We start from the raw sequence: 15,893 nt of genomic DNA, 5'->3' as shown, positions 1-15,893 counted from the left end.
AGATTCATGTTGGATGTTGCAGATGTACCAATTAACGCTCAAATACATGTTGGGTTTTGTAGCTATACTAATTAACGCTTAAAATGTATATTGGATGTTGAATATATACTAACTAACGTTAAAACACGTTGATTGTACCATTCCTTTGAAGCTTCATTAATAAATACTAATACAGGGCTGGACAGTTCTAAAATAAACGTAAACATACATTTAAGTGGATTCATGAAAGTTGAATTGTGGTTTACGCTTGTGATGTGATTACTTATTCTCACTCTTTAAAAATTCATACAAACTAATAGTACGAAAATCATTGCCAGTCTGAACTATGAGTTTGATGTTCATAAATCCTCATTAATTAATTACTGTATTTTATGTGGCAATGAATCTTTCCAGTTCTATAGATTTTCTCTCAACCTAACATTCTTGTCATGTTTGATAGGCTTAGGGGTTGAATTAAAAGTAACTTACTGTTTTGTACTGCATGTACTTCATTAACTAAGCCTGAAAATCAATAGTTCTTTCTGTTTGCTTTGTGTTTACCGTACGCAAGTGCTAAGCGTACACACAGAAAGAAAACTGACATCTGCCGTAAACATCAATTAAGTTAATTGAATAGGTTAAACAAGTGTGAGTTTGTTGTGTAAATGTTTTCATTTCTTTTTGTTTAAAATTAAATTTCTTTTCTTTTTCTCACTATTTTCCCTAAAATTGGAACATAGTGTTGTTCAAGGAAACTTCTAAACTTTAACTTAGCCCTACGGTTAATTAGGCCAAGTGAATATTATGCACCTTCTTGTCTGATTTTAATCATACATTTGAACTGACTCTCTAAGTTATTCGTGTTGGCGAATTGGGCAGAAATTACGGGTACATTCGTTTGGTGTCTTCGCATCCCGTTGGCCAAATGATTTAACAGGTGTCATATTGTGCGAGAATTTTTATAGTTTTAAATAGTGTTGAGGATAGAGAGAAAATTTTACGCAGATTTTCTACAGGAATTACCTAGTATTTATGCAATTTTATACTAGATTTGCAAGATTTTATAAGGATTTTAGCAATATTTTACTAGAATTTCACGCAGCATTTTTGTAGTTTTCGCCTCAAAGTAATAACTCTTGAAGTTCTCACTTTCGATTCACTAGTTTGTATAGTTTTAGTTTTCTTTACAAGTTCTCTTGTAGTGTTAATTTTCATTTGCACAGTCACCGTTTTTAGATAAGTTTGGTTTGAATTTCGCGCAAAGCTAGACGAAGACTATCTGCGCTAGTCGTCCCTAATTTAACAGCGCAAGACTAGACGAAAGGCAGCTGGTCATCACCACCCACTGCCAACTGTTGATCCACTCTTTTACTAACGAATAGTTGGATTGACCGTAATTTATAACGCCCCCATGGCTGAAAGGGAAAGCATGTTTGATGTGACGGGGATTCGAACCTGCGACCTTGAGATTACGAGTCGAGTGCCTTAACCACCTGGCTATGCCGGGCCCGTTTTAGTTAAGTGTTTAAGTATTTGCTTTCGGATCCAGTACAACGTCTCACCTCCATGATTACTGACTCTCGCTTTAAAATAAACTAACTTTTGATGTTGTATTTCTGTTCATAAATACAGAGTTTTTCAAAAATTTGGTATTACTTTGACAACGCATACGATGCATACTTTGTGAAAAATTATAAGACTTGAATGTGGTAATCAAATGAAGTCGGTCATCAAAATTTCTCTAATTTTTGTAAATATTCAAGAAGTTTTTTTTAACGATGTTTCAATTGTGAGTAGTTGTTCTAAGTTTATCTTTACATCAATTGAATCGACATAATTTTTGTTTAAAAAAATTTTTTTTCGTATAAATACGTCTTTTGTATTTTCCAATCATTTTATGAAAAATTTATTCGATGAAAAATATGTTTGGCAATTGTTTTATCAAAATAGAACCATTTCTTTCTAAAGAGACGCCAATTTTATGCAAAAAAGTGCCGAATGTTTTGTAACAAACTGTAATTTCTCATCTAGAAAAATACAAGATCTAATTACAAAATTACCTATCTAATTAGATTCTCAATTGCAAATAAACAAACTTTCAAGATGTCTTAAAAATGTTTAAAAGTAAATAAAAAGGTAGACTTAATAAGAAAATATCTGGGTGAAACATTGTCCTTTTTGTGCCTTTACTATAAGAAAGAAAACACACGCACACACACGTCTTTTTTACCAAAACCTGGTGAGACATTACCCTTACACCTTTGCTTTCACCAGTGAGTTAATGATGTATAACTTTCTCCACAAAACAATGTAGCCTAGGTTTACATTTAGAGTACGTTTTTACTGTTGTTAGTTACTAAGACTTATTCGAATTTTAACTTATTGTGTTACATTGTAACCAGGAAGCACTCTCTCCTTGTAGTTCTTTTATTTTCATACGTTAGGGGGAGGAGAGCATGCGCAGTAGTAAGAGCCTATTGTTTAAAAAAGTCTTTGTCGCTGTTGCTAGTAGCATTTCTTTTGGTTTTTACTGCACACATAAAGACCTGATTGTATAATAGTACTTTGCTTTTCTGAGAACTGTCAAGATTTAAATTAAAGGTTGGATCATCGTTTAAATATGCGTGTCTTGTTATATTCTGTGTGGCTCACATCCATCAGAAAACATACCCTTAAACCTCCTATTTTTATAGGCCTGAACTTCCCTGTTTTGTTAAATCATTGAGATATCACACGAGTTAATGATATAACAGGAGATTGCAGGTAAGAAGTGTTAATCATAGTTCTAAATAGCTGCACAACCCAATATTCCAACTCCACCTCTGGTTAAAATGTCCATCATTCTAAAATCGCTGGGATTATCGGATTTCTTTAATTATATTTCAAGTACGTCAGTGAACCTTCATACGACCTCCACGTGCTCTTCTAATCATCGTTCATTATGGTGTCAGTTACTACAAATCTACTTTAATCACAACAGGTCATTGCTTAAATAGCCCCCCGCTGGGACAGTGGTAAGTCTTCGGATTTAAAACGCTAAAAATCAGGGGTTCGATTCCTTTCAGCAGATAGCCCGACGTGGTTTTGTTACACGAAAATACACACACACACACACCTGTTCTTTAAAGAACGTATTCGAGTCAACAGATAAACAGAATTTAATTTGATTAAAGATTGAGTTATTTCCTTTGTTCAGCATGTCTGTAAATTATTTTCAGTCTTTTTCTTTGTCATTACTAGAATGTTATGTGTACAATATTATTTTGATTATTTGAAAAAAACAGATTTAAAAAATAAACCGTATATCGTTATATAAACAATTAGTCAAATAAAGTTTATATTTGTAAGAAACATAATCTTTTTGTCTAACGTTATCAAGAAACCTATATTATGGGTCAAAATCACATTTTTCTTCTTTCTTAAAAAAGCCAGGTTAAGTTACATGGAATCAGATCCGTTCAATAAATCATATTTTAATAGACGAAATAAGGGTATTTATTTTTTCCCCACAGATATCTTAATCGGAGTTCAATTTATCCAGGATATTATAGATTTAGAATTACGGTTTTTCAGTACGTACATAAGTTTGTGCCAATAGCAGAAAACACCCCGTAACCTTGGAAACTGAATCGTATCTCAAATATCAATTTGTATTCGTAAGAAACGTAGCCTGTTTAACAGAGTTGCACACATGTTTATATCTTGGCCTCTCATCACATGCAAGCAGAAACAGCGACGTCTAAGCATGCTATCAGTTGTATAATAATTGTTCTTAAATGGCTCTGTTATAGTAGACAGTAATTAATTCAAAGCAATTTCACGTCACATAACATAGACATATTACCAGCGTATCGAATTATTCAATAAACTACATTAACTCAACATCATTAGTGAAGTGTACGAAGACAAAATGTCCGTATTAAGCAACACATATGTTACACGTCATTAACAAACCTCACGAAGATGACATTAACAAACTACACGTATATTTGGGATCTATGTAATTAAACGAGTAATGTGTTTTTGTGTGCATGGGGATATTTTTAACTTCATTACACTGTGCAAAATGTGAAATTAGGAACAGAGAAGTTCAGACGACGTCATCATACGAGTAAGGAAGTGGTAGGTGCATGTGCCATTATGAACTGCAAAGAAAATGTATATTGGGAATGAATAATATCTTAGAACCTATCTCAGACATCAGTGCTTATGTGTTAATATTCTGTGCGTGAATTTCTTAATTTGTTTGTAGTCATTCGGAGTACCGGTACAGTCTCACTTTTGAGTTTTAATACTTGGAAGTACCCAATATTTGAAATGTTGCTAAGTCTGGTGTCTTTTACTTAATGAGTCGATCGGTTTGTCATTTTTTGGTCAAACAATTCGGCTCAAAATGTCTTTGGTACTAGTGTTTGGTGGTATCACAAGTTGGGAAATAGGCTTAACCCACTTAGACTTTACCTTGCAGTCATTGAGACGCCCCGCACGGCCATCAAATTCATTCAGAATTCTATGTAGTTAATATCATACGTGAGAAGTCGAGGACGTTCACTTAACTGCTTTAATTGCTTTAAATATACAGCACATCTTTACAATTTATAAACTACAAAAACTAAAAAGTTTTGTACACAAAGTACAAGTTTTCCCACAGGCCGATATTAATCTATGTTGTGTGTTGATGAATTTGATTGTCTGTAGGCTCCTCCTACAATATTAAAACCAGACAGAACGGGGTGGCCCTGGGGGATTTTCTTGTCTATATGGGATAATCTATGTATCAGGAGCGAATAGAATTATGGTGGCTTTCGAGTAGGTTTGCAGGATCGCTGAATTCGAATCCAGCATTAGATTTTTGTGTTCCTAGTTCTTCTCGTGAACCGTAGGCGTTATTTTTCAGTTTGTGTTCATACTCTCGCTCTCAGGTTGTCGAAATCAAACTTGGCATATATTCTCAGATACCACTTTGCTTTCTTTTGTTTCGAATACAAAACTCCTCCTTACAGCAGCTATAGAAATAATTGTTGATAATCAAGGATGCAATGAGAACCCTGTGAATCAGAGTCTTGTCCGAGATAAATTATAATACGTAACAGTTAGTCATTATAAACTACATTTATACGAAAAAAGAAATCCAGATATTTGGGCCTTTCAGAAAGAGCACTTACCGAAAGCACTTCAGTTATTAGGTTTCTTTTTTTGGTTAAAACTCTCTTTTTTCATTGATTATGCGTTCGTTTAACATTACGAGTGAACTGTGTTTACATAACACACAGCAAGCACACGTTAAATGTATTACACGCTATTAAACAAACAACACTTGTATCACACGTCTTTAACAAATTATATATGCATTACACATTACTAGGAAACCGTACACATGTTACGCACAGCAAACAAAACATATACAAATAACACATCATTATCAGACTAGAAATACAAAGTATCCTTCACAAATATTTATTGCTAGCTGTGTACAGATAAAAGGCAGTACAAACTGCAACGTTAAACGTACATTATGCGTCGTCATTTTAGTGTTTACTAACAAATTGAGTGACTGGCAACACACAATTGGAGAGTCATGCGAGTTGTTAAAACAGATGACCCCTCCAAGCAGCCTCCAGCCGCCTTTCGGGGAAGTTACTAAATTATGCAGATACAACACATCGTTAGCAAACTATCTGTTTATAAAGCAATATTCACATCTTACAGTTTCCTTAGTATTACCTGATGTGTTAAGTCGTACGTATCAGAAATCTTTGGAGCGCTCCTAATACAACTGTTTCCACAGTTTCTTAGTGTTGCGAGGAGGACTAAATCATACATATTAGAATTTTGAAATTTAAATAATTTATTAATCGATTTTCTTTTGGGAAATGTGACGCTTAGAATCTGTTATAACATCTTCGCTGTCATAGTTTTATTAAATGTAACTCACATGTCAAAATGTAGTGAAGAACTGTCAATACTTTTATGCATTTAAAATATCAGTATTTCATTGAAACACTAGGCTAACTTCTGCGAATGACGTCACGGGAACCAAAACAAACTATTACAACAGTCATTGGCTTTATTGTGAGAAGACATAGAAGTCATTTTGAAAATTTATTGACAAGATGGTGTATACTATCAGAAACAAAATGGATCTCTTTCCTTTTCCAGCGGATCCTTTAAGAAGATAGGTTTGAACACGTAAAATTAACTACGCTAAATGCATCACAATCAAATATAGCAGGGTATGTTCGAACCACTTTGAACGTGACTGTTGCAGAAACACGTGGTCGATATGGCTGAAAATGGTTACTAAGGAGGATTGGTTGTTTTGTTTTTGAATTTCGCGCAGAGCCACACGACGGCTATTTTTGATAGTCATCGCTCATTTAACATTGTAAGACTAGAAGAAAGGCAGCTAGTTATCACCACCCACTGCTAACTCTTGGATTATTCTTTTACCAATGGATAGTGGGATTGATCGTCACATTACAACGCGTCCACAGCTGAAAGGGCGAGCACGTTAGGTGTGAGGGGGATTCGAACCCGCGACCCTCGGATTACGAGATGAGCACCCCTAACCACGTGACCTTGCTGGGTCTGCAAAGAAGAATGTAATAAGTTTATATCAGATGTCATATCAACAATATTCTGAGGTAAAAGCATATCTAAGTCTATAACTACAGGAGCAAATGGAGACAAAAACAATGAAGTGGTGCCTTGGTTAACTCTCATTGCTGACAATATCAACACCGTGAGGTAAGTCTTTGCATTACATGTTTTTCTTAATAAAAAATATTAAATAATTTCATTATTGATAATCCACATTAATTATTCCTTCTTTTTTTTTATTTCAAATCAAGATTTTCGTTTGGATATTTTTTTTATTTTCCAAATGTTTATTTAACTGAAAATAATAATAATAATTAATTATAATAATGCTGATTTTGGATAAATGTATCAGCCAGATGAATAACAACAATAATAATAGTAATGTTTAGTCTTGAATAAAGACATCAGCTAGATTAATGACATTTTTCATGTCATTGTATTTTTGACGAAGCTAGTAAGACAATCTGACGCTTCCCGTAATTTTAAACATCTGAACAGAGGGAAAACAGCCAGCCAGCCAAGCTCCATATCACACAACAAAACACAATAAAGGATATACTGCCGGTATTATAACGCACATACACCTTAAAATGTGGGGAACATGTTGAGATGTTGGAAAAACTCGAACCTGGCTCGTCATATCTGATATTCGAAGCTCTGCTACAGGGCCAACCAGCTTCTATTAACAATAGTAATAGCAATTATGTCGTATTAAATCAAACCCGGTATTTGATGTCATCGTTTTGTTTGTCATAGCCATCTTACTTCTACTAAATGAAACCTTATTGTTGTATATTAGGCTTCTATTATTAGATGGAATGCTGCTTTCTGTATTTGTGATTTTTTGTAAATACAAATGGCACTACTGAGTTGTATATGCTATCAGCACCTTATGAGCGGGAACCAGTGTAAAATGGATTGCTACAACCAAATTACGGTAAGATCTGTAAAGTGTTAACCAGTCAGTATCAACAAACCGTTACATGTTTGCTTCTTCCTCTGCCTCAGTATCATAACTAGAAACCTCTTCCAGAGGCTAAGGTTGATAAACGTGAATGTCAAGGCTATTACCGTTAACATTTTGAAGTAAATCTCTACTTTCACTGTAGAAACTCAACTTGAGTGAATGGAGGATGGCATTATCAGACATCCTGCTCACTACCTGAATTATCTTTGCCTTACATAGTAGATTCTTGATCTCCTTTTAAACATGGAATATAAATATTATAAGAACAGTTTTTTCTTTAGAGCTTTATTTCAAACACCTTATTAATATAATACAGATATATTTTCATTTAATGAGATAAAATAATATATCATTCACGTAACTTTACCTTTAGAGCAGCAACTGAAATTGTAGTTCTACTGTAAAATAACAAAAAGTGCAGTCTGTATTATACGAATGTTTTTAATGGAAACGCTCTATTGATTTATTATTCAGCGTTTTCTTCTACTTTAATGGTTCTGTATAAAAAGCAATAAATAAGAATGAAACTGAATACAGATTGAATAGTAGACAACGTTGTTAGGTTTACTACTTATCAACTGAAAATTACATTACATCTGTAGAAGTGAAATTGATTAAATCGTTTATCAAGCAACAAATGGGACATTATAGCAACGGAAATGCATGTAATTACCGTGGAAAAAGATCGAGGCTTTTCGAGCTATTATATACAAAATATTGCGTTTCTGTGCTAAATTGTGTTTCAAAATAGTTGAGTCCAAAACCGAGAAACTGATAAATTTTAGGAAACAGTATAAAATAGTTTTGTTTCAAAAATAAAGATGAATTTCTGTGAGAAATGTTTCGAATTGTGTAAAGTTAAGAACACTTTTTTAACAAAGGGTTGGTCCCCATTGTAAATATCCGCATTTATATTTATTCGGCTGAAATATATGTGTGCATAATTCCCATCAAAATGAAATTATTTTGAAAGGGAAAAACATTTTATTTTTTTCCAAGCGAAATGAGAATAGCGTTCCTTTTCAAAACTAAAGTCTATGATTTTTAAAGAGAATCTTTTCTCCATAAACAAAAAAAATTGTTGTGATGAAGCTTGCATTCTCCGGTATTATCGATATTATAATAAGTAAGAACTTCTTGGACTCACGAGGCAAACGTTCAGACATTTCTAGCTACACCTTCAAATGATAAAAATGACCTACAAATCTAGAATCACAACAGTTCTTTTGACCACATTACATTTAATTCTTTTGACGAAGATGCAATGACCTTTTGAATGTTTAATATACTTAAGTTTGCTCTTGTAAGTCGCAAGACAAAATACTAACCAATTTATGTAAAACTGCACGAGGGAAATGTGACAATTTTAACTTGTTTTCCCTCCGAATAAACATCGTTGTGATGCTATTGTGAAAAATACAATGCATGACTATTGGGGAAAATGCGGTTTTCAGTTGGTTTGTTCACTTTCGTGATTCAGGTAAGTAGTTTTTATTTTAAAATATTATCACAGGTATAATACCATTTTTCATATATATCCTCCTGGTGGATCAACAGACTTATGACGCTAAAATTGTTTCCTCATTGTTAAGAGAGCGCAGATAACTCATTGCGTAGCTTCAGACTAAAAATCAATTGCAAGTAGAGCTAATTAATTTCGTGAGCCTTACTGCAGATACCCTGGCATAGGAAACAAACAATGATTGGAAAGAAACTGGAAACAAATTTTCGAAACGATATACAGGGTACATTTATTCAATGTGACAAAAATTAATTAGGTGTTGAATGTAAAATATATTACATCATTCTTTAATAACAATACTGTTAATTTCTCATGGATGTTGAAGCGAATAACTGATGCCAAAGTCTGGCTTCGTAAACACCCTGGGATTCAGCTGGAATGAAATCAGTGCAAATAATGAAGGTTATTTAATCCCAGCTCTACGAATGTGTAAGAAGGTCCTTTGCTGTGGTGATAAGTGCCATTTGAAAGATACCGTCCCCAAAGTGATAAAAATACTGCACCGTAGAGTAAATATAGTCTTCTTAACCAAAATTCCCCAACATTTTGTCATCTACGCCCCCTTTGAATAAATATAATTTCTTGGATACATCACTCTTTTATATATTTTTTAGTTCATAATCTTTATTGTAAATGTTCCTTAAATAACGTGTTCATGAACGTTTCTTTTGTATTTGGCATTTAAAGATGACAAACGTGTGTATATTGTCTAAAAAAACTGAAACCTACATATTTTAAAACTTCATTTACAGTCATACCATAACAATATTTCTCTGGTATTATAAAATATAAAATGATTCTCTATGTTTTGTATTCAAGATTCAGTGCCAAAATATGAACACACTGTTTGTTCAGAGATCAAGTTAAATACAAACGCTCATTTTTACTACAAGACGTTTCGTGCTGACTTAACCCGTTTTCTCCCCTTATGATCATCGAAGCTTAAAAGTACCACAGGCAGATATGTTGTCGTCATTCTTTTCCGTGTAAACATGTAACTGTTTGTTTCTTTGTCTTTGAATTTCGCACAAAGCTACTCGAGGGCTATCTGTGCTAGCCGCTCCTAATTTAGCAGTGTAAGACTAGAGGGAAGGCAGCTTGTCATTACCATTCACCGCCAACTCTTGGGCTACTCTTTCACCAACGAATGGTAAGATTGACACTATAACGCCCCCTCGGCTGAAAGGGCGTGCATGTTTGGTGTGACGGGGATTCGAACCCGCGACCCTCGGGTTGCAAGTCGTGTGCATTGACCACCTGCCCATATCTGGCCCAAAGTGGGGGGAAATGTTTGTTTTGTTTAAAATAACTAACAAGGAACTGCTGAAAATGTAATCCAAGTTTAACACTATTTTATAAGAACCGCTGTTCATTAATACTTCTAGTATAGTTTGAATATATAGTATCAACATGCGTCATATATATTTACATATATTACTGTAAACAAATTTGACTTTATAGAATCAACGTGCGTCATATATATATATATGATAGACAGTGTATCCTCACCACAATGTGGCTCCTACTTCCGCAGTCACCTCCGAAACCTAAGATAATTTTATAATCCCACGTTGTATCTTGTATCCTAGAATCTTTTTGAAATGCAGCATATTTTGTTTAATTTTAATGTTTTTGGGCTTTAAAATGTGATGGTTATAATATATGTATATTTAAGCATATTGCTATACGTAATTTACAAGGGTTTAGTTGTTGTTGTTTTTGCCCTATTTAACCGTAAAAAAGATCCCTTTCTCTCTCTACATTTAGTAGGTTTAGACTGCAGTCGATACACACCATCAAAGAGACAGTCTTTTAGACAGAATATAGAATCTAACTGAATAATAGGTGTTGTAGTAGTTAATAATACCTACCTGAAACAAAGCAACTAATTATAGTAGTTCACAAACTCTGTCTCAGTCCTGTATCTTATGAATACTGAATATGTAACACTATTATTGCTGTCTTGTTATCCGGTATTACAGTAACAGTATTGAACGAAATTGTATTACTTTTTATATTTTATGCATACGGCCAGGTTACGTTTTCGACAGAATTAATTACGCTTTCATATATCGAGATGCATGTTGTTCACGACCTTACTGTCGTATTACATATAATAATAATAAGAGTCCAAAAAATTATCAAGATAATTCCCTGTTTTCACTGAATTTGATGTAGACATTTTTATATTCTGCAATAACGTATCTGTTCTTTTAACATAATTCATTTTTGCATATTAATTTTTTTTTCATATTATCAATTTGAAGCAAGTTAAAAGATTCTCAAATCTAACAATTTTTTCTCATTGTTGTAAAACTTAGTGACAAGGTTTTGCAAACACAAAGACCTCGAAAGGAAGTGTTATTTATGACTGACAAGTAATTAAAAAATTACTTCTTCCTGTTGAAAATACGGAAATTGTTAACATTTGAGACGAACTTTGAGAAAGTTATTTTTGTAACTGTTTCGATAAGAAAAAAACACCATTAAATTGCAAGTATTAAAGAAAAACTAATAAGAAGACTGAGCTCACATACCCGTGGTGAGTGAAACAGCCTATTGCGTAACTCTGTGCTTGATTACAAAAAAGAATCAATCAACGTGTTATGCTTGAAGACTTACGCGAGGAAAAATATTGTAGCGCCATCTAGTAAGTGTAAAACGTAACACATATTTATTTCTTGTTTGAAATTTTTAATGATTGTATATTTTGATGTGGGAATCTTAATTTATTATTCTCGTAATGCTTATTTCGATAAACATTTTTACCTTTTTTAACAGATCTAATGATGTACACTAAAGAAAGCAATGCTTTCTTTATCATCATTTCTTTAAACCGAAATTCGCTCGCCTAAAATAATAATGTATATTATAGCTTTGTTTTCACTTGATGTTATAAATAGTGTCGCAATTTATACTTACTCTGTTGTATTTCACACAGGCTGACGTCTGCTGGCATTGACCGAAAGACCTCTTTGATATTGTGTTGTTGGTTAGTAATTAACAACACAGCTACATAATGGGTTACATATTTTCTGCCTACTACGAGTGTCGAAACCCTGTTTCAAGACATTGTAAGTTCGCAGAAATACCGCCCGGCCACTGGAGCGTTTTCGAATTCTATATGAGAGATGTGATGTATTTGGTATATTAATATTACTTGTCTTACAACTGCATGCTATTTACTATTTTTTCATATGAAAAACAAAATAATTGGTTATGGCTCAGTCAAACGTTTAATTTTTAGCGTATTTCCATATTAAGTAAAAATAAGTTTATCTGTTAGTAAAATTAGGATATCAACATACTGAAATGATAAAATGTAGATTTCTATATAAATAAAATTAGTTTTTAATCATCAGCTGATGCTATATGTTTTCCATGTAAAAAAAATAAGTTGTATCCAATTTGCCCGTTCATTAGCATAATGTTCGTTTCTTGTAAAATTTCTAGATTATACATTTTCATGGAAATATAAAGCAACTGTAATTAAGTAAAACAAATTTATTCACATATATGTGGTTTCTTTACTTCATCTGTGTGCTATCGTTCGTGGCTGGGAAGTAAATCAGAACATGACTGAAGAATAAAAAGTCCATCCTGTTGAGTTTTTATTTTCCGTTTTTTTTCCCTACATATATTAAATACAGATGTACAAAAACAACACACGAATTGAGCAAGTTGTCTGTTTGTTTTTAAAACTTGACCGGCAACAAACTCGTCATATGTTAATGGTTTTAAACAAAGGTACAAACTACAACGTGGAAACGAAAAATGTAATCTAATACAAGGGATATCTGAAGGCTTAAAGTCCACAAGAGGTGGGGATACACAGCTCTCTCTATCTCATATCGCTCCCCGCTAGTACAGCGGTAAGTCTACGGATTTACAACGCTAAAATCATGGGCTTGATTCCCTTCTGTGTGCTCAGCAGATTGCCCAATGTGGCTTTGGTATAAGAAACACACACACTCGTCGTTTGGGTATTTGTGTTTGTATACTCGGGAGGGTCAGATTCGTCGACCTCTTTCTCTTTCCTTTGCATTGGTATTAGTAACTGTCAAGTATATTTATAAATGTTACACGAGGGTCAGAGTAACCCGCAGTTATTCAGGCCCTTGTCAGAGCAATGTCTATGTACTGTCTACATATACACTTAGTGTAAATATATCATTTCTCTCAAAAGTTCCATAACAGTTTGCAGTATCACTAGACAGGCATTAACCAGAAAACATTTACATAAATCTCCTTTCAATGTTTATTAGTTATTTCCTAAACTAATGTGTAGTCTAGTTTATAGGTGGCCCTTTAGTTTTATTTAAATATAAATATTTACTGGGGAAAGGTGTTTAAGACTGTCCTCATCATGTATACAGTATCTGTCTAGTTGGCTTACTAGTTCGTTTTTTGTCCAATTTTTGTCAAAATAATTTATTGCACTATGTAGGAGTCTATCTGCTATTGTTGCTATGTTTGCGTATTTATGCATGAATTCTGATGAAGTAGTTCTGGGTACTTTAAAAGTTGTTGTGAGTAGTATACAGTATATTTTGTATTGTTTGTAGTTTGACTTGTAATAGTTTTTTTGCTTACATTTATCCATGCAGGGGCTGCATAGTTAATTACCAGTTTAATATATGTTTTATATATTTTTAAAATATTATCTGCTGCTGCTTCATTGTTTTTACCAGTTAGACTCCTAATACAGTTTTGTTCTTCGCCAAAATGTTGTTTTAATAATGTTAGTCCTAAGAATTTTGCCGGTGTAGCAGTCTGATAGAGTGCTCTATTCATATAGATCTCTGTTTGTACTTTTGTGTTTATTTAACTTTGTGAACATCACCAGTTGGGTTTTATTTGAGTTTATTTTGATTCTATATTTCTGACAATATTCTATTTAATTATGGTTATATATTTGTGGCTGCTATTGTTGGTGTTGGTGCACTTTTCCAGACTGCTAGATCATCAGTGAACTGTGAGGAGTATCCATGATTTGGATCTTTCAGTGGCATATTGTTCACGTACATGATGAATAGGATAAGGCTAACCACCCCTCCTTGAGGAACGCCTGCTTCTGGAGTAAAACACACCGAGAAGGTCCCTTCAACGTTAATTCTACTACATATTCTGTTTTCCAGAAAGTTTGACAGCCAGCGAATAATTCCCCACTGTAGTCCCATTTCTTTCATACGGAACCGTAGATCATTATGTCATACAGCGTCGAAAGCCTTCTCAATATCAAGAAAGCAAGCGACAGTGCATTTTCTTTTGTTAAAACTATCTACTATTACTTCTGTTAGGCTAACTAAGTGATCTGTGGTTTGTCTGAATTCTCTTAACCCGTTTTGTTCTTCTGGTAATTTTGATGTTATCTCCAGGAATGTGTAGAGTCTATTACTCATTATGCGTTCTCAAGAATTTTGCCTACACAACTGGTCAGGCTAATTGGTCGGTAACGATTTTTGTTTTTGAATTTCGCGCAAAACTACACGAGGTCTATCTGCGCTAGCCGTCCCTAATTTAGCAGTGTAAAACTAGACGATAGACAGCTAGTCATCACCGCCCATCGCCAATCTTGGGCTGCTCTTTTACCAACGAAAGGTGGCATTGACTGTCACATTGTAACACCTTATTATGAAAGGAAGAGCATGTTTAGTGTGACGGGGGTTCGAAACCGCAATCCTCAGATTACGTTTCGAGTGACTTAACCACCTGGTCATGCCGGGCCTACACTGTATTACAGATGTAACCATTATTCTAAAAGTTTACAAGAGAACCGAGATTAGGTCTGAAAAACTTAAATCCATATCGTTCCTCGTCTAAATCTACTATTCACTATCTGCAGCTAAGTGTCAGTCGGTGTTTCCTTTTAATGAAACGGAAAGGCAAAAGGTAGAAAAGAAAGAATTATGCTATAATGGAGCCTTTGCTTATATGATACTAAAAAACCTTTTTATCACGCAATGTGCAATCCCCAACTTCGTGTAATTTTTATCATGTGTTCATGTAGATTTGCAATAGGGGTTACGACTATCCCGTTTCGCTCCCATTTTCTGTTACGAATAACTTTATTTTTCTCCATTCTCACAGTGCAGATAAAACGTCATGAATATATTATACGCGGATCTAATGCACTGATGCCACGAGAAATCGGTTAGATACCTAAAAATGTTTTCGTAACATACTAGAAATAAGATAGTGTTTCTCCATACTTATATTGTTACTAGAATATAATTTATTTAAAAACATATTCATAAAATATTCATTTAGATATACTTTTGAAAAAAAATCATAATTTCCTATCATGGGACAGGATTTCAGCTTGTATTAATAAAACAAGTTACTACTCATAGAACGCAGGGGTTGATATGTAATACATATCTTCTCAGGTTGAGTTGTCTATCCCCATAATAGTAACATATCGGTATGAACAGCATAATTGAATTATGATGTTAAAGTCAATATATATTGCTATCATAGAAATAGAAATTTGGATTTATTATCCAAATTTCAAAATGTGCTAATATACCTATATAAAGTTCTGGTTCTTAGAAAATTAGAAAAAGTTATTGATTGAAGAGTGGGAAATAAACTGGTGGTGAAGTGGTACGGATCCTACAACCAGATAAACCGTATATTTCGTACGGTTCTCAAAATATAGTAATTTGAAAACCCCTTTTAATTTAAAATTATTTTAAGGACCCACAAACCTGTCGATGTTTTCATTTACAAAATACGGTTTCGTGTATATGAAAAGCTGTGATCCAAAATTAATTCCACGAAAAATATTTTTTGATTTTATAAATCTTGTTTTAATACTTATAT

This window comes from Tachypleus tridentatus, chromosome 9 (genome assembly GCF_004210375.1).
Source record: "Tachypleus tridentatus isolate NWPU-2018 chromosome 9, ASM421037v1, whole genome shotgun sequence".
Taxonomy (NCBI): Eukaryota; Metazoa; Arthropoda; class Merostomata; order Xiphosura; family Limulidae; genus Tachypleus; species Tachypleus tridentatus.
This window is presented reverse-complemented; position numbering follows the sequence as displayed.